We start from the raw sequence: 18,275 nt of genomic DNA, 5'->3' as shown, positions 1-18,275 counted from the left end.
TGATTTTTGAGTCTGTAATTTCTAAAACAATAGGACCCATCTCCATTTAACTCAATGGATGCTGAAAACTTTGAAGCTCAATATCTCAGAACTATCCTGAAGGCAGATAGAACCTTATAATTCTAAGCTCACGCTCATTAACAGTGTGAATTCAATGTGTCTCCAATCCACATATAGGGGCTACATAAACCGAAATAATGGATCATCAGGATACTTGTGGATGGGGGAACAAGCATGATGAGATGTTTAATGTCAAGCACATAAATATGATAAGAGGAAGAGACATATGTGACAATTTGTGCTTTGGTTAGGGAAAAATAAATCAGATTTCAATGTGTTTACCGCATTATAATGCCAGGTGTAAATATAATCCAGCGACATCCGATCTAGACACAATCCGGATACGTGACACCTGTAAAGGCGGCCTGTGTCTGTATGCACAAGGAAATTCTGCATGTGTGTGTGTGCGGCGTGCTGACATTTCAGCATATGGGACTATTGGGACACCGCCGCAGATATTGCTCAAGTCCTCTGACTTAGTTTCACTCCTTTTTCAATGTTTCAATATTTGCGCTGCCCCGCAGAACAGCACAACTCCCTTTTCGGAGCTCTGAGTGAAATAGAGCACTCCAGATCCTATCTATTTGATTTCTCACAGTCCTAATATAACCTCTCCCACATGAGGCTTTTTATTACCGCTGAGGGAGACAAGCTTTATTTGCAAGCTGTTTGCTGTAGCAAATCGTTATGGCTCCGTGGCATTTCAATTGAATAAGATATCAGGTTATTGTGTCACTTGCCGGGCCCCAGACGTGACTCCAATAGGAAAATAAGATATTGAAATAGGGATTTTAATAAAGGGAGCTGGAGATATGATTCTACCTGAAGAGGGTAAAAAGAAATCCAAAGTTGATGTGAGAAGAATAGCATTCCCAAACTGATAGCTGCTAATCTTAAGTATTCAAAATAGCCAGATATAGCAATAGAGGCGTGGATGACGCACACACACACACACACACACTTTCACAGCCTTACATTCTTCAAAAGTACTTTTAATGCCTTCAGTCATGCTTGGGAATATTTGGGGGGTTTTTGCGGTGCCTCGGTGTAACTGTGAACTCCTTGAAGTGACAAACCTGGCCCACTTGGATAGAGTTTGGAAGGGAGAGTTGTCACCGAACCCCAGCGAAATAAAGACACAGTGTGAAAAGCCCTAGCGCCTCGGGGCTTATCTTTGCAAGCATGCTTCCACCGCCGCCATGGAAATGTGTCGCCAAACCTGACCGAGATGTGTCCACGCTGGGCTGTCTGCAGCTACACTGTGTTTGGACACACACACGCGCGCGCACACACTCCTCTTTATCTGCTCCCTGTCAGAAATGTTGTGGGACGCTCGTTGTCGTCACACACAAGCCCACACAAGCTGACAAATAGATATGCATACACTCCTTTACCACCCAACTGACTTAACGTGCACACACCCGGCGCTTTGCACATACACACACACACACACCTTATCACAGCAGTGGGAGGTGGTTTTAAAAGCTGTGACAAACTGTCCAGCCAGCTGAGGCTATCCGGGGAGAGCGTTTCTGTTTTGTTGTTTTTGATGCTGTTTTAGTCATTAACTCAGACAAAGGCTCCAGCAGCTCCCTTCTGATGTCCACACACACACACACACACCAAAAAAACACACATTCCACATCTATCATCCCTGATAAACAAGGAGGTCTTGGAACATGCAGAATTTGTCGAAGACATGAACAGTATCATTCGGAAATATTTTCAAAATGAGCATGTTGAGTGGCCTGACGTGGCACGTAAATAGTTAGTTGCACTCCCACACATCTGTGGGAATCTCTCTTTCTCAATGTGCTGAAAAGCATGATGGGTTGTGTAATAGCTTTTGATCACAGTTATAGTGTCACATAATAAGCGTTTGCCTCACATCCCTCCACAGATGCGGAAATATGAGACTCGCACAGCGTTGAGCGGGGTTTCCTGCAATGTAAACATGTCAGCACATGGTAATTCAGTGTAAACTGTAAAACTGAGAAAAGGCAAAAACAAGATGGTGTAAGGAAGAAAATCTGTGGAACTGTAACATTTGGGACTTCTTTTTCGATTGGCAGGAGTCACCCAGTGTATTGGCATTCTCGCTGCTTTCAGCATGAATCACATTTTCTAAGTAGTTCTAATGGCTATAGCAGGTTTTAGAGAAATGCGGCCACTTATATAATGATTCAAACAAATATCAACAAAATATCAACTATGCAGGCGTGTGGTGTTTCATGTGAAGTGAGGTATTTTTCAAAGCGCTCCTCTTTGAAGCCGTGAGCTGCTGCCATCCCTGCAGATTTACAGAGATGAATACTTGCACGCTATTGGTCTCTCCTAAGCTTTTTTTTTTTTTTACAAACAAACAGTGCCGCTGACAGACTTTGTTCACGGTATAATGCACTGTAATGATGTTTACAGACGCCAGCGTGGAGTTCAGCAGTAACATGCAACATTGTGTGTTTTTTCAAACGGCAAAACCGGAGCGCTGTATTTATTTAAGTCCATTCCTCCCCCTCGTCTTGAGTGTTTGGTGAAATAGGAGAGCCGTGTTTTTGGTGTTTGGAGAGAGAGTTTCCTTGGCGAATAACAAAATACGCTTGATGTGTTGTGTTTGAGGAAGCTGAACCTGGATCCGTGCTGTTTGGTTTACTTTAGAACTCCTCCTTTGGTTTCACATCTCGCTGTCTTCGCTTTACGGGGCCGCTAACATCTTTATCTTCGGCGGTTTTTGCAAAATAAACCGTTTCGTAGTCACAATAAGCATTACTTCATGTGAGTACATCAGCCGTAAAATCTCGCAACCGGTCTGGATATGGGTAGCAGAAACGGAGCCGCTTGAATCCTTGGATGAGACGCGCAATGAAAAGAATCCAAGTATGCGCTGTGAGTTTCCACAAACTTCTTATTGAATCATCGGGGCTTCCAAAGCGAAAGCCTTAAAACCCACCGGGCGTTCTCAGCTGAGCTTCAGACGGCCTCTTGCCTTGCAGACAAACCCTCACCCACGTTGAAAAATCAGGCCCCCGCTTAAATTCCGAGCGTTGCGTCATGCGGCGGAGCCAAGCGAAACATTCCACATCTATCGGTATCAGAGGAGCTCGGGGGGAGAGTTGCGGGTTCGGCGCGGCAGACTGTCAGCGCTCCCTCCAAAGCAGGATCGTCTCTAAGTATCTAAGTGAGGTCATTTTTGTCGAATCGCCCCCCCCCGAAGCCAGTCGCCTACGAAGCCCTAATAACTTTATTACCGCAGATAGCGAGGCCCGGCTTTGGTCTCTTTTGATCGTGTGGGAGTCTTGGAAGCCATCTGTGAGTCTCTTCCACCCTCTCCTCGTCCCTTTGACCCACAGTCGTCGCCCCGCCAGCTTCTCTGTTTCTCCTTTTCTTCTCTTTTTTCTCTTTTTTCTCTGCCTGCCTGCCTGTCTTCATGAAACCTGTCGGGCTCCTGCAGCTATGCCAGCGCTGCATTCTGCGCCGCCGTCCTCACCTCCCGTGCCCTGCAGTTGCCTGGAAACTGAATATGAAGAAGACATATATAAAGAGGCAGAGAACACCTGCTGAAGTAAAGTAGACACCTTGTCATACATACAGAAAGTGGCGGAATAGAAGTGAGGAGCAATTAGTGTGAACTTTTTTGAGAATTATAAGGCTGCTGGTGACATGGTGTACTGGGAAGACCTCTTGAGAAAGGGATATTGAGAAAGACCTCTTGATTTATAAATCAAGAGGCCTTGCTTGCTTTTGGCGTAATATCTGATGGCTGAAGTACGATTCCAAAGCAAAAGAACCCAGAGGATGGAGGATGGACAAAGATCTTTGAAGTTTACCTGCCAACCCAGGATGCATCAGATGGGAACTTGGTCAATGAGAATGAATGGGAAGCCCCAAGATTCATTGCGAGAACAATGCATCACGTCCAATCGGTGCTACAAACAGTAGTATAGAGATGGATGAATAAGATGGGGAAATGAACAGCTGTGTGAGTCTTGATCACTTGAAACCAAGCACACAGTCCATCTTTTCTGTTCTTGCATTCTCTAGAAGTTTGTTCTCTCCAAAACAACTTGGAACGAACATTTTCCAAGGACACAAGTGTCAACTTGGCATTCTGGGATTTCGTAATCAACTAATGTCTTCCTCTTTATAAACTATGACTGGACTGATTGTAATAGCCACCGGTAGATATGAGAAAAACCGCGGCAGATGAAAAGCAGGAGCAGACGGAGAGGTTTCCTAACGGCTTTGCCCTTCACGTTGTGAACTGAAGCAGCCCTCTATCAAAGAGTTCATCATCGCAGACCACGTGCCTGGCATATCTGTTGGCTTTTCAGAGCAGTGAAGGCACACTATATCACATGGCATCAGTCCTACTTGTCAACCCGCTGTCCACTGCGTCTTGTCAGCGTGTGACATACATTACAATGCGACGTCCCTTCAGTTTTTTCTTTAAACCAAAACGAGGGCGGCCGATCCGTGCATCACTGCCACGCGGCGAGCGACGTTAAATCGATAAGAGGGCATGTTTTTGTGGGTCACTCCGTGGCCACGGAGCTAATGACAAAACAAGACAAATTAAGTGTCTGCTTAGGCGCACTTCCTCGGCTCACGGCTTGACAGCGTGATGGCCCGGCTTAATGGGAAAAGAGGGGGAAGGAGCGGACAAGAAACCATAAGGCCGAGAAGAACACTTCATTTTATAGGCCTCATTTGGAGAGTTGTTGAATACACGGCTCGCAACGTCACATGACATTGATTATGACTGGCGTGTCGGGGCGAGATAACCTCTGCATGTATGTGTCAGCGTGTGTGTGTGTGTGTGTGGTTTGCCTTGAGGGCCCATTGTAAGGCTGCGAAAGGTGCCGGAGCTGGCGAGGCGCAGGCCAGGACTGATAAAGCAGACAGAGGCGTATCTCTACATCAGACACTGGCGGTAAAACAAATGGGGTCATGGGAGGTCAACAGCGTCACAATGTCAGTCTCAGTCTGCTGCTGGTATGATTGTTAGCCTAGTAGAAACAAAGGAGCTGATAGGAGGACGTCTGAGGGGATTAACACCATTGCAAAACAGCTATATTAGCTTGTAGTGTGGCATTTGTCGTTCAAAAGGGAGGGAGGGGTTTATGAAAAAGCAATAAGCCTCAAATGATCGTGTCCAACTGCAAATTAAAATCACAGTTAACATGAATGCTATGTGTTACGGACAAGAGTGTTGTTTGTCTTGCGTTCTCGTGCCCGGGCCCCTTTTTAAGCATTTGCTGAAAACCTTGTGGTGATTACACCCAGCCATATGTCTAGTCTGTGAACACTGCAGCCTCGCCGCCATCCAATCCATTTGGCCTTTTAAAAACAGCCACTCTCATCAAACGCTTTATAATTAACCATAAAATATGACTGGAGGAGCTGTGGTGAGCTGTCGCTTTTGTCCGCCGTCCAAAAAGTAGGCCTGGCTTCCTCTAGCAGGATGATTTCATGAGTCCCTATAGCAAATTAAAACAGAGTAGCGTGGATGTGTGCGTCTGTGTGTGTGTGTGTGTGTGTGTGTGTAAGAATTTACAAAAGTGTGTGTTGCACGTGTGAGTGCTGGAAGTGATGTCCATTTAGCTCCAGGCTCCTCTGACCTCATAAATCACTTCCTGATTTAACATTCGACTCAAAGAAGAGTGTCTCTCTCTCTCTCTCTCTCTATCTATCTATCTCTATCTATTTATCTCTCTCTATTCAGTTTCAATTCAATTCAATTTATTTGTTTTGACAACATCTACCATACAAAAGTACGCAATCATCTATATGTATAACATTATATAACAGCATGTGTGTTAGGGGTAGACTGCTGTAATAGCTGCCTTTAATTAAGATATATGGATATGATGCAGTTTGTTTGATTACATATTTATTGTATAATTGATCAACGTTACACTGGCTGTCTATGGGAAGCTTTTTAAAGGAATTGATTGTAATGCCACATATTGTTATTGTTATATTATTATGAACATATTAAATTGTGTTTCAGAGCCTTTTCCACCCTGCCAAGAATACAATTCTGGGGAAAATACTTTTTGGCATTTCTTTGGCACAAAAATGGTCAACTTTACAGATATTAAATATCAGCAGATGTCAAAATGAAATAAACAATAAAATAAATATCAAGCTATTGATAGCTTCAATTAAACAAATATTGGTAAATTTGGTGCCCCAAGAAACCTGTAGGCTATGGGTCAAACCCTAGTGTGTTTGCATGAATGTGTGTGTGTCTAATCTACACCGGCCGGCCCTCTAGTCCATGTCTTATCATTAATACTGTGGGGAGTATTGAGAAACATGTCACGGAAAGTGTGCAAAATAACAAACAGCCCACTGAAAGGCCATAGTGGAGCTACTTAGTAACCAGTATCACATCTGTTGGAGGCTTGTACCAATAAACATGTGCTTCTCCCGGCTCAGCGGGAGTGTTGCTGTTCGCTGGGGACTGAGCTGGTTTGTTTTCAGATAACCCTCCTCCCTGTTTAAAGAGACACCGACTCTGTGGGGGCGGTGGAGTCTCTATACGTCTCTCTATTTTCTAATTTCTCTGTCTTTATTTCTCTCTCTGTTTCTCTCTTTCAATCAAATTCCATTTCTCACTCTTCGTCTCTCTCGCTCCCTGTCTCTCTGTCTGCATCCACCTCTAACGTGTGTGTGTGTGTGTGTGTGTGTGTGTGTGTGTGTGTGCGTGTGTGTGTGTTGCAATCCCAGGTTGTGTAATTCAGGGTCGAATCTTGTCTGGGAGAATGCATGGGAATACAATTACTATTACACTGCTGTCATATAAAGGTAAACAACATTGAAAACTAAGGCCTGTGTGAATTGACGCTGTTGTGAAAGTGATATAATCTGCCAGAGCATGAACAGATCCATATGTGCATGAAAGAAGTCTACTTACTCAGTGTATCCTTCCTACCTTTCTTTGTTGAAGGAACCACTGATCTAATGTGACTGAATTGGTCTAAACAGCTAAATACATTCATTTTCAATGGTAGGGCATTATTTTCACATGGGTCTAGATATATGAAAATGTTGCATTTGTAGTTGGTAATTGAGTAGAGCAATGTATTGCTTTGCTATTTGGCTCTGCTGTGATAGCATCATTATTATAGACACGCATGGACTATGGTGATGGTAATGATAATTAACTATAGCTGCGGGGGAACCGCTAACAGTTCAGGTGTTGTTTCCGAGTTGGAATGAGAAAAAGATCAGGTTGATTCTCCTTTAATTAATCCTGGGGTGCATGGCGCAGATGGTGGCTTGAGCCATTTCCTTATGTCCATGTTGGAAAAGTTATAGTGGGCCTGCTTGAGTTGGCGAGCTACTGCAAAAATGCAATGTGCTTTGTCAGCCAATTATGTTTTTGGGTTTTTTTTTTGTTGCCTTTATTAGATAGTTTTTTAAGTAGAGAGAGAGGAAAGACCAGGAGAGAGAGAGGGGGGGATATATATATTAAATTATATTATATGACAATTTGTTATTTTTGTTTTGCCTGGGGGGCGGAGGGGTACAAAGGAGGGCAGGGCTTGAGCCCCTGTCCCCCAAAATGTCTGTGCACGGCCCTGGCCTCTACAGTATGTCTTTCTCTCTCTCTCATATATGTATTCCTCTCTTGTTCACTATCTCTTTCTCTCTTTTTCTGTCACTACTTCTCTCTTCTGCTCTATTTCTCTCTCTCTCTCTGCATCCAATTCCATTTCTCTATCTCTCTTTCTCTATCTCTGTTTTCTCTCCCTCTGTCTGCATCCAATTACACTTCTCTCACTGCGTCAATCTCTATTTCTCTCTCTCTCTTTCTGTCAAATACCATTTCTCTCCCTTTCTCTCTCTCTCTCTCTCTCTCTCTGCATCCAATTCCATTTCTCTCTCTATATATGTATATCTTTCTCCCTCTCTGTCCCTCTCTCCCCATCGGACTCCAAAATCTCTCTCCTGTTCTCTTTCTCTCTGTCTCCGTCTTTATTTGTCGCCCTCTTTTCTCTCTCCGTCTGCCGTTTCTGTTTCCCTCTGTCCGACTCGATCTCTTCCTCCCCGTGTCTGTCTCTATTTGTCTCCGTGGACAGGCCGGTTTCTCTGGGGGCTGCACTCTGACACGGTGAGATGGAGTTAGTTCGTTCCTGCGGCGACGGCGGCAGTTTGCAGCCAGGATAACAACTCCAGATATTGACAGAGAGGAGAGGGAGGACTTCAGGGGTCACCGGCAGCTGGCAGGGACGGGAGGTAGAGCTTTACAGCGCTGCCCACATTAGCTGTGGGTAATGGGAAAACACTGCGACTATATCTGCCCTGTCACAGAATAACCTGAGCAACGTGAACGACTTATAAGGTCGTTCGCCTCTTTTTATGTATGTCCGGGATTAAGGTTAGACCGATATATTGCTTTGCCGATATATCTGGCCAGTATTAAAACTTGGATACGGGCATCCTCATCAACCTCTGATATGATGGATATGATGCAATGTATTTGTTTGATTACATATTTAGTTGTATAATGGACCTTATTCCCATGATGGCCATTTTGAATTTACACACTCGACCGAGAAGAGTAAGTACAGCCCAGCTATGACGTACTGATGCACAAAATATAAATGTTGGGAATCAGACAAACGTTTAGCATTTCACAGATTCCCCACTGAAAACGTATTAGAAACAACTGGACAGAATCTAGCCTATCTAGCTTGTAGCTAACTAGCTAATACGTTAGCTAGCTTCCCTGCTAAATTTAAGCAGTTGTAGTTGTTGTTCTTGAGATTGCTAGCTAATTTGATAACTGTTACGTCTATCTGAAGTCCTCACTTATGTGTTGTAGTAGGCAAACACTAGTTTTACATGGCAGTCTTCTATGAACAGATTTCCACCCCGAGCGTAACGTACAAGATGGCTAGCATGGGAATAAGGTCAATTATCAATGTGGTACTTTAATGAGATTGCAGGGGTTTAGAGTTTTAGTGTCCCATGATGGTCTAAATGCTATTTCAGAAGTGTGACAAGAATATAAATCAGGGGAAAACACTGAGTACTTGGAATTTCTGTTTTTTTGTTTGGTATTAAAATAGTACTATTTAAAGATAAAGAACATCAGCAGCTATCAGCAGCTTCAATCCAAAAATTGTGGTACTGGCCTTTGTAAATTCATAATGGTTTAACCCTAAAAGAATCCGTTAACGCTGCATCATTGCGTTGTGATGAAGGCATCGCATCGTGTTGGATTTGTTCTACTTACGTGTTGATTCATGTGTAAAACCAGTATGGTTTTGCCCCGTTTCTCGCCAACCTCCTGTGAAGTTTTCATGAGTAAAACATTTGTCAGTGAATCAGAATTGCCACAAAGGTTTATGTTATAAGGCTACAACTGACAACCGCATAATCAGATTGAACTCGGTACGTTTGAGTCACAGCATCCTTTCATAGAACTCTGCAACACAAATCCATTACGAATTAAGTGTGGAAAGTCCTCTCAGCGTTCTCAGGCGCTATAAAAAACCCTCCGTGACCCGATGATTCAATGAGGAAATGTATCGCAATTCCAGGCATACCAAAAAAACACTGAACTTTTTGCTCCCTGTGTCCATCTTTGGTCTTGTTGGGAAATGCGGCCTTGTGGTGAGTGTGTGTAGACAGACTTGTGTCCTCCCTCCTGCATCCTGGCCAAGTGAGTCCTAATCAGACAGAGCCTTTATCTGTGTTGGTGGAGACTCAGCCTCTTTAGTCACATCCTGTCAGTCTCCTGTAAATAATCCAGCAGTAAATCATTAGTCCTGTTCTATGATGGAGCGCTTTGTCAGCAGTAGCTTCATGACAACAGAGAGACCATGCTCACACACACAAATGCAGAAATACAAGGAAATACACACTCTTATAAATAGATGTAAAAAATAGCATGAAAAATCAGCATGAAAAATCAGCATGAAGACACACACCATGCACTCACAGACACTAACACATAAAGTAAGAGTGATCCCAGCACCCCCCAATACCCCACTCCACCACACACACACACACACACACACACACACACACACACACACACACAATGGCCAGCGTCTCATCTTCCACAGTAGTCCCTCACTATTTCGGCTAATCTTTACCATCACAGGCCCGGCTGCCATTGTTGGGATTTCCTGTACTTAATTACTGGGACACTGGGCATTGTGCTTACTGTGCTGCTGTTTCAGGCTCCATTTCTAACCCTGTTGTCTGTGCAAAGGTTTGGAGGGCTAGAGGGGCGGCTAGCCTTACCACCTGTTGTGGCAATTATTGACCGAACAAAGCACAGGGGGAGAGGGAGGTATGGGAGGGGGGGCGGTGTCTATTTCACCGGTCAGTGGTTTTGATCTTAGCAGGAAACAGTGAAGGTGTCGCGTCACACTTATGTCCAGTCAGGTGCTGGGAGATTAAAAGGTGGGTGAACTATGACCTCCAGCCTGTGATCATCGTAAGGCAAACAACCACCAGTATTAACACAAATCATTTAGATTTATGAAGTATTAAAGCTACACCAGGCAAGATTTTTCTGTACAAATCCACCTGTCTTAGCCTAAATCAGAAAGTAGGGCTTCAACAGAGGAGAGCATCCGTATCCCAACAAAGTAAGATTTTGTAGATTCGCCCCATTTATCCAAATGAAATTCTGGTGTCGGGTATGAATACTGGTGGGAAATCTTCTCCGCCCATAGCAAGTGATGAATCAAAAACAAATGCAAAACTGTCTCTTAAACAGCAGTGAGTGAGAAAACTGGACTCACCAACCATGTCTGAATCTCTTCAGCACCTCCAGATCCACCAAGGAAAACCTTTAGTTCTGAGGAGTGTGTGGTTTACTGATGTCACATTTTATGATTTCTGGGTATTGAAGTCCTCAAAATTCAAACAGTTACCTCTCACTGCCATTTGCCACTTAATGTATACTAATGAATTTAAGTCACAAAGACGTTTATCAGCCTAAAAAGGTGGGTAAACTGAGTAAAGGTAGGTTTAATCTCCATTAGATCCCAGTTATTTTTCGAAGGACACACCCTCACAGTGTAGGAACTATTCTGCACGATTTCTTTGAAGAAGTGAAAGAGACTGAGTATAGATATTAGCCTATATATATATATTGATTCCCACTGAGAGCGGAGGATTTCCGCGGCGGTCACCGAGGTGATTTTAGGGAGGGTAATCTCTCATAATTCAAGTCGGATGGATTCACCGGAAATCAAATCAGCTTCCCAGACTGTGAGCTGAGGAGGCAATATCCCGGTGCAATTCTTCATTGACCTACATAGCGTTTCTCCCTGACAGTTCCTTCCCGCTCTGCACCTCCCTCTCTCTCTCTCCGTTGCCCTGATCTCTGGGGCTTCTCCCTCTGCGTTTGATGATGAGCAGCACAATATTCATCATCTCCGGCTCCGATCTGGTGGAAAAAAAAACACCGAGAGGAGAATAAAACATTAACCCGAAAATACCAAAAATTGGAATTTGCCAGGCGGTTGGCTCGCCGGTTTTCCAGAAATGTAATTAAGCATCGGAGACAATCGTGAATCTGTGTGCCTCCGAAAAATGATCGCTTGATTAGGTATCGAGGATTGGGTAATTTCCATCTGTGATGATGTGAAATTGGGGTGCTGCAAGAGTGAGTTGGATATGTGTGTGAACTTAGGGCATGCACACCCATTTGCAGTTAAATGCTGTCACACGTGCAGACACACATGCACACACACACACACACACACACACACACACAGACAGACAGTAGGCTGCCTCATCATTAATTCAGAAGCCATCACTCTCGCCCTCCTTCTACCCCTGAGAAACTCTCGATGCTTCCCGGCAACATTATGCATATTTATTCATACATCCTCCCCGCTTCACTAAATGTCACTGTAAATGTTTCTACTTCTAATGAAGCCGGGTTTTTTTTCTTTCTTTTTGTTTTATTTCCTCCACCCCGCCATCGTCCTCCTCCTCTTCCTCCTCCTCCGTGTTTCCCCCTGCCTCTGTTTGAATGAGGAATATCCCCGAAAACGTTTCAGCGTTGTTCTTCCTCCATTACCATAATGTCTCTAAACTTCACAAGCGCTTTATTCGCTCCTCTGCTAATTCTGTTTCACACTTAGTTTCACCTCGCCCAAAGGCCTCGGAGGAGGAACGCTGCCTTTGTTGCAATTACTCCAGACCTTGATCTGACTGAGCACCCGCCACCCCACCCCTCCTGCCCCACCCTTGGGAGTCAGCGGTGAGGGGATTTTTTGTCAGGGTTCTTCTCTTTCCCATGTCTTTACCCGGAGTCTAAAGAAAGTGAACGCAAGAGAGCCGACTCACTTCTGCTTCTGTTTGCCTCTCTCGTCCTCTCTCTCCACCCCTCTTTTCCCCACCTTCTGTCTCTCACACGCAAAATACACACACACACACAGCAAAACACACACACGTACATATGCACATTCCACATTCCTCCGAACAAAAAAAGCCCGGGATTACGACACATTTGCCGAGTTCGAAGGTGTGCCGTTGTGCCAGCAAGTCTGTTCATGGGTGTGTGAAACATTCTTAGGCCAATAATTATCAACAGCTGCCAACAGTGTGAAACGGGTACAGCAGCCTCTTTACGGTGTAATCAGAGCTATACAGCTCCCATTCACATGCACAATAACTCCTCTGCTGGTAGGAACCCCGATAGCTGTCTTTTACTGCGGCCTTCATGCAGGGGAAACTGGAACTCACTATGATTAGTAGGTAACAAGGTCTTTTAAAAAGTTCATGGTCTGCACCTCTAATCCACTTTGTAATGCAGTGGAACGGGAACATGCATTTAAATGTTCCTGCTGGTTGAGGAAATGACATATCCGTCATCTCGTATTGAATTTAGAGGAAAAGCTATGTGCCACAGCGATGTCCCTGATGCACTCAGTGGCAGTCAAAATATTGTCTGTTTTTACATGGGGAAATAGGGCCAAGATGGATATGGTGCAGCGTATATCAAAGGTTTGGGTCTTTATCGCATAAATCCCAGGGATCCAATGGCCCATATGACAGCAGTAAGCAGGGCCCAGCGTCTGACTGGGCTCAGTATGACATATGTTGGTTGATATGACATCAGGACTGGCATCCCGCACCCAGTCATTTGGGGCAGCAAGGCTGAAAATATCAGTCCTTATAGTGCAGCTGCAATCGGAAAATGGACCAAATCTCTGAATGGGTGGCCCAGCATATTCCCCCGGGGCTGCGAACTGGTTTGATTCTCCTCACCAGTGAAAGATCTGTGGTAAGAAAAAACAAGAAAACACAGACTTTAACAGAATTTCACTGAATTAAACTCCAATTCCTGAAATTCCAATTGAGTTCCAATTCTGTTTCTTGTAGGCTTTTTCAAATTCCAATTGGAACTGATGAGTTCATTCATGAATTGACCCCAACCCTGCTTGAAAACCCCAATGACAAACCCACCTCGTAGGTTTCTACACTTTTCTACATAGGTGCTCACACAAAGTAGCACAAAGAATAGATCAGTCATATCCTGATCACTGATAATGTCTCTGAAGACTAGTTTTGTCTATTGGAGTGTTCACACTGACGTTTAATGTTTTAACCTGTGCATTTCACTCTGACTGATTCTGTCTGGTGAATAAAGGGCAGGCTAATGAAATAAAGCCGACTGCTCACGGGAGACATAAAATGTCCGCTTTTGTACCGGGGCTAATTATTCGTCAGGACTGTATTAAAGATTAGTGTGGATATACGAAGGAGCAAATCCTTTAAATGGCTCTTTCTTTGTTCCTCCACAATCCCCCCTCATTTTAGATATGGCGGGAGGCAGGCAGGCAGGCACCCTTGTGAAATGACTCTAAGCCATTGTTCCTGCGTTATCCTGAAGACATGCAAGGCTAGTTAGTGCTGCCTTTGATAGAGATGCCCAGCTCCACTTTAACATATGTGTTATCAGCAAGGCAGAGAATTACTAGGGCTGGAATGGGAATAAAGCCACTCCATCTTCTCTCTCTCTCTCTAGGAATAAAAAAACATTAATGTGCAGGGATTGTTGGCTTATCTTGTTCTATTGTGTCACAGAAATGTTTCAGAAAGGGAACATCTCAATGTGCTATGTGCATAAAGCATGTCAGCCTCCTGAACTGACATGATACAGTGCTGCTCGCGTTCTCCACAGTGCAACACAACGGTTCAGTAGTTCTTTTCAGAACAGGGAACACTGTGTGCGCTTTACAAGACAATAATATGTAACATGAATTAGAATTATTATTTCAATACTACTGCTACTACTACTATTACTACTACTGCTACTACGACTACTAGTAATATAATAATAATAGTGTTTATGCTGCCAGCACATTCTGCCAAGAGAGGACTGACTGACTATACTGATAAAGTCTGCAAAAAACTTTATCAGTGCACTTTTCGTGAACTCAGACATGATCTCAGAGGCTTTAGGGTGAGCTTAAAAAGCAATGGGTGGCTCTCTCTCAGTTGCTCACTGGCTCTGATGCCCCCTACAGGGCAGAAGGCTCCTAACCATAGGGATCTGCAGTTTCAACCCCTGGGTTACTGCAGGCAAGTGAACTAAAAGAGTCAGAAAACTCAATCAGTGTCTTCGCCAGGTGTAACCCTCAAGGCCCGATGGCAATGGTTCCAAAAGTAGACTCTAGGAGTTCCAGCTCCAGCAAAATGATGACTAGTTCAATTTCACCATTTGCACAATGAGAGAATGTCTCAAGGACAGCTGTTTTCATGAGAGGTTTCAATGCCTCCACTGTTGCTTCTCCAACTGCAGTGCAGACAGTTATGCAATTCTGTTGCAAGTCATATCTAACAACAAATATCTTCACAGATGGTGTTCCTTAGGATAAAATCTTATCAAATGGGGCCCATGAGGGTCTTATGCAAATCTGTTTGGGGGGTCCTTCACATTAAACACTTTTGGGACCCCTGCCTGTTGTGGTGTGCTCTTGGTGGAGGGCTGTCTCCAAGGTCCGTCCGCTTTCTCAGACCTCAGATTCCTCCACTGTCACCTTCACTGAACAGCTCATTCAGTCAAGTCCAACATAAGCTGTTGGTTTTCATTTCATTCCTTTCACTCCTTTCACATACCTTAGACTATGTGAGACCATATCTGATCTTATAGTTTTTGTCATTGTAATGGAAAGCAGAGATCAAGCAAAAAAGGCCAGAAGTCTATCTGGAAGCCATGTATCTATAAAAACAATCACATCAGAAGAGCATTCAGGACCAGGATAGTCAAGATGGTGACCTACACCTCTAATAATCTATTAGACTGACCCAATAATAATTACATTCTATCAGTTATTAGTCATTGCTTCAAATGCTAGAAATGTAGTCCATATAATTGGTGGCAAATAATATTACATGCAGGGACTTTGACATAGGCTGCCTGAGGGTTCAGTGAATTGACACCACTGATTGATGTCAACCGTCAAAGACAGCTATAATGCCGTTGATGACTGGATTATTCAGTTCAAAATTATGCTGTCACTCAATAGTCTGTGTGTATTTACGGTGCAGGCTGAAGTGGTTCAGCCTGTTTTTACACCGACAGAGATGTAAATCCGAAAAATACAGCTACTTTGCACATGGGAAGAAGACTGCGCAGTCAGTGACGGGCCCCCAGAGTCTCCTGCGCTTATCTCTATAATATTCACATGATATTGCTGAATCCTGTATAGGGACTTGTGTGTCTGCGGTGCTCAACAGTGAGTTTATAGTGACCTTATCGCACTTTATGGCATTTTTTATGTCCTGTGATATCACTTTAATACTCCTATAGGGGACTTCCATTTTTACTGTGGTGTTTGTGTACTAGGCCTATCCTTATAAAAATGTATCATAGGATCCCAATATAGTTGCTTTTTCATAAGGGCATGAAGAACCTAGGGGAGAATCATTCTGTGGGAATGATCCAACATAACAAATGGATCTGATTCAAGATGGCTTACTGTGGAGCCGAGCGCATGGGACGCTGTCGGGTTGTCCGCCTCACGCGCATTCATCTCTTAATGTGACTTTACTGATGCCTCCAATAAAGGCTACGGGGCTGATATCTTTGAGACGGCGCAGGCAGCTGGGTAAAATCTGCATCTCGATTGCACCCCCCACCCCCCCATCCCCCCTCCTCTTTCTCTCTCACTCACTCTCACACACACACACACACACACACACACACACACACACACACACACTCGTAAAGGGGCGTGTGGGACTGATAGGGACTCAAGCCCTCTGCATTTCCATCACCGGAGGAACGGAGAGCGGTGGCGCGCGGAGAGACGGAGACGGAATAAACTTGTAGTAGCTCCTACCAGATCGACCAAGGACTTTTGTTTCTCTAATTTATTCTTTTCTCTCCCCTTCGACCCTTTCGGGACTGTCTATTTTCTCTCAAGCTATTTTGATGAGCTCGGATCGCACCCGGTGACAGCGCTGAGTGACAGAGAAGGAGACAGAGAGAAAGGCGAAGAGAACCAGAGAGATCAGCGGGGAGGAGACCGGTCTGTACGCGGAGAGGAGAGCGAGTCTTCGGGCATCGGCGGTGCGCCTTTGCGCGGTGGAGGAACCTGGACCGGACTGAACTGTGCGGTGAAAATAAGCGTTTTATTGGCGACATAACCTCGGGATTGACTTGGTTCCGGGGGGACTGTGGAGAAGATCTAGTGGTCATTTTCAACAGAATACGGGATATCGGATCGTACACTCCACTCCACTCCACGCATGTTGGAGGTGGAGAGAGGAGGGCTGGATACCCACGGGTTTGTGAGTCCTCAAGACGCAGGTGATTGCAGCTTTTTTTTTTTATTTGTCTTATGCGTAGCGTTGAAAGAAATACCGCTGCGTTTGAGCGCATTGAGACAGTGATAATCGAAATATTAGATTTTTCATGATTTCCCTTACGATTTTAGTCACACTTGACTGGCATTCTCACCATTATTTTCCTCAAGTCCTTTAATTTCTTTGTTTGAATGTAGCCAAAGCCTAACATACAGATTCCATTTACTCCTTTATGTTTCATAATGATCTGTTATCACGCACTGTAACGCGCGTTGTATGTGCCGATTGACGCATATGCTGTATATAGGCTACATTCCGGCTCCGTCCCTTTTTGTGCCGTGACCCAGCGTAAGGGCAGCCTTGATTAAACGACTCTACTATGATTTGCGCTTTCATTGATTTCCCCTAATTCTCAAAGTGGCATGTTAACGATTCCACTGTTGTGGGGCAAGCTTTAACAATCGGAACATCTGGGTAGCTGCTGATGCATAAAAGAAAGCCACACTGACTATTTATGAAGAGGGGAAAAATCACTTTCTCATATGCAACACTAGAGCACAATTGGGCCTATATACAGTATATAAAGCAATGCAATTGCAACGACTGGGCTGTGCAGTTTGTCTGGATGCTTCCATTCGAGCTGAAAAATCAAGCTTTTGAGGGACAGGTGGGTTTGTAGTTTGAGATGGAGGGAGTATCAGCGGAGATGCTGACCTGCTCTAGTTGATTAGGTAGCTCAGTGTGTCACACATAATGATCAGTCTCAGTACAGAGGCGGAGGGGGACACCCGGAGGGGAAAAAACCCATAATATTCCTATAGGGACTTACCGAGTGCATGTGGTGCTCAGTGGTGAGTTTATAGTGACGTTATACTTTAAGGTACTATTTTTAAATGTCCTGTGGTATTTGGTATGATATTATCTCCTATAATATTTAAAAATGTTCCTTTGTGGACTTGTAGTTTTGTTGTGATAGTTGTACAGTATCATTCTACAATTTCTAGTTCTGTTTAGTAAGAGGAGAGAGAGGCAGAGGGGGGGGGGGGTGAATGAGTGTGTAAGAGAGAGAGAGAGAGAGAGAGAGAGAGAGAGAGAGAGAGAGAGAGAGAGAGAGAGAGAGTGAGTCTTGTCACTTAACGGACTGCCGGCGCTCTGTGACTCAGTGTGTGCAGCTCCGCTTATATATAAAGACAGAAGAGGGGCTTTTCCCGCATAGGTTGGCTATTTGTAATCAAGCCAATCATCAGCCCCTCTGAGTTTCCACTGTGGGCCTATAGAAGCAAAGTGGGCACAATTTGGGGAAGGGGTGTATCCCTGCCTTTAAAGCCCTGTTAGTATTAGCCACCGCGCGTCTTGTCAGATTTGGGAACGTCCAGAGCGCGCGGCACATCGAGGCATTTCCAACCTGCTTACCTCTCCGT

The 18,275-nt window shown here is 44.4% G+C and overlaps 1 protein-coding gene across 2 annotated transcripts in view; it reads left to right on the top strand.

The window, feature by feature from the left end:
• The first annotated feature begins 16,343 nt into the window (after nt 1–16,343).
• Nucleotides 16,344–18,275, top strand: part of nrp1a (neuropilin 1a) — a 66,266-nt gene continuing 64,334 nt past the window's right edge. For both annotated transcript variants that reach the window (XM_071896911.2, XM_071896908.2), the window contains exon 1: nt 16,344–16,858. The gene's annotated coding sequence lies outside the window, so the exon portion shown is untranslated. The remainder of the gene's footprint in view (nt 16,859–18,275) is intronic.

The sequence above is a fragment of the Centroberyx gerrardi genome, chromosome 22, assembly GCF_048128805.1.
Source record: "Centroberyx gerrardi isolate f3 chromosome 22, fCenGer3.hap1.cur.20231027, whole genome shotgun sequence".
NCBI lineage: Eukaryota > Metazoa > Chordata > Actinopteri > Beryciformes > Berycidae > Centroberyx > Centroberyx gerrardi.
Note: the sequence above shows the minus strand (reverse complement) of the source record. Positions and strands in the feature narration are given on the sequence as shown.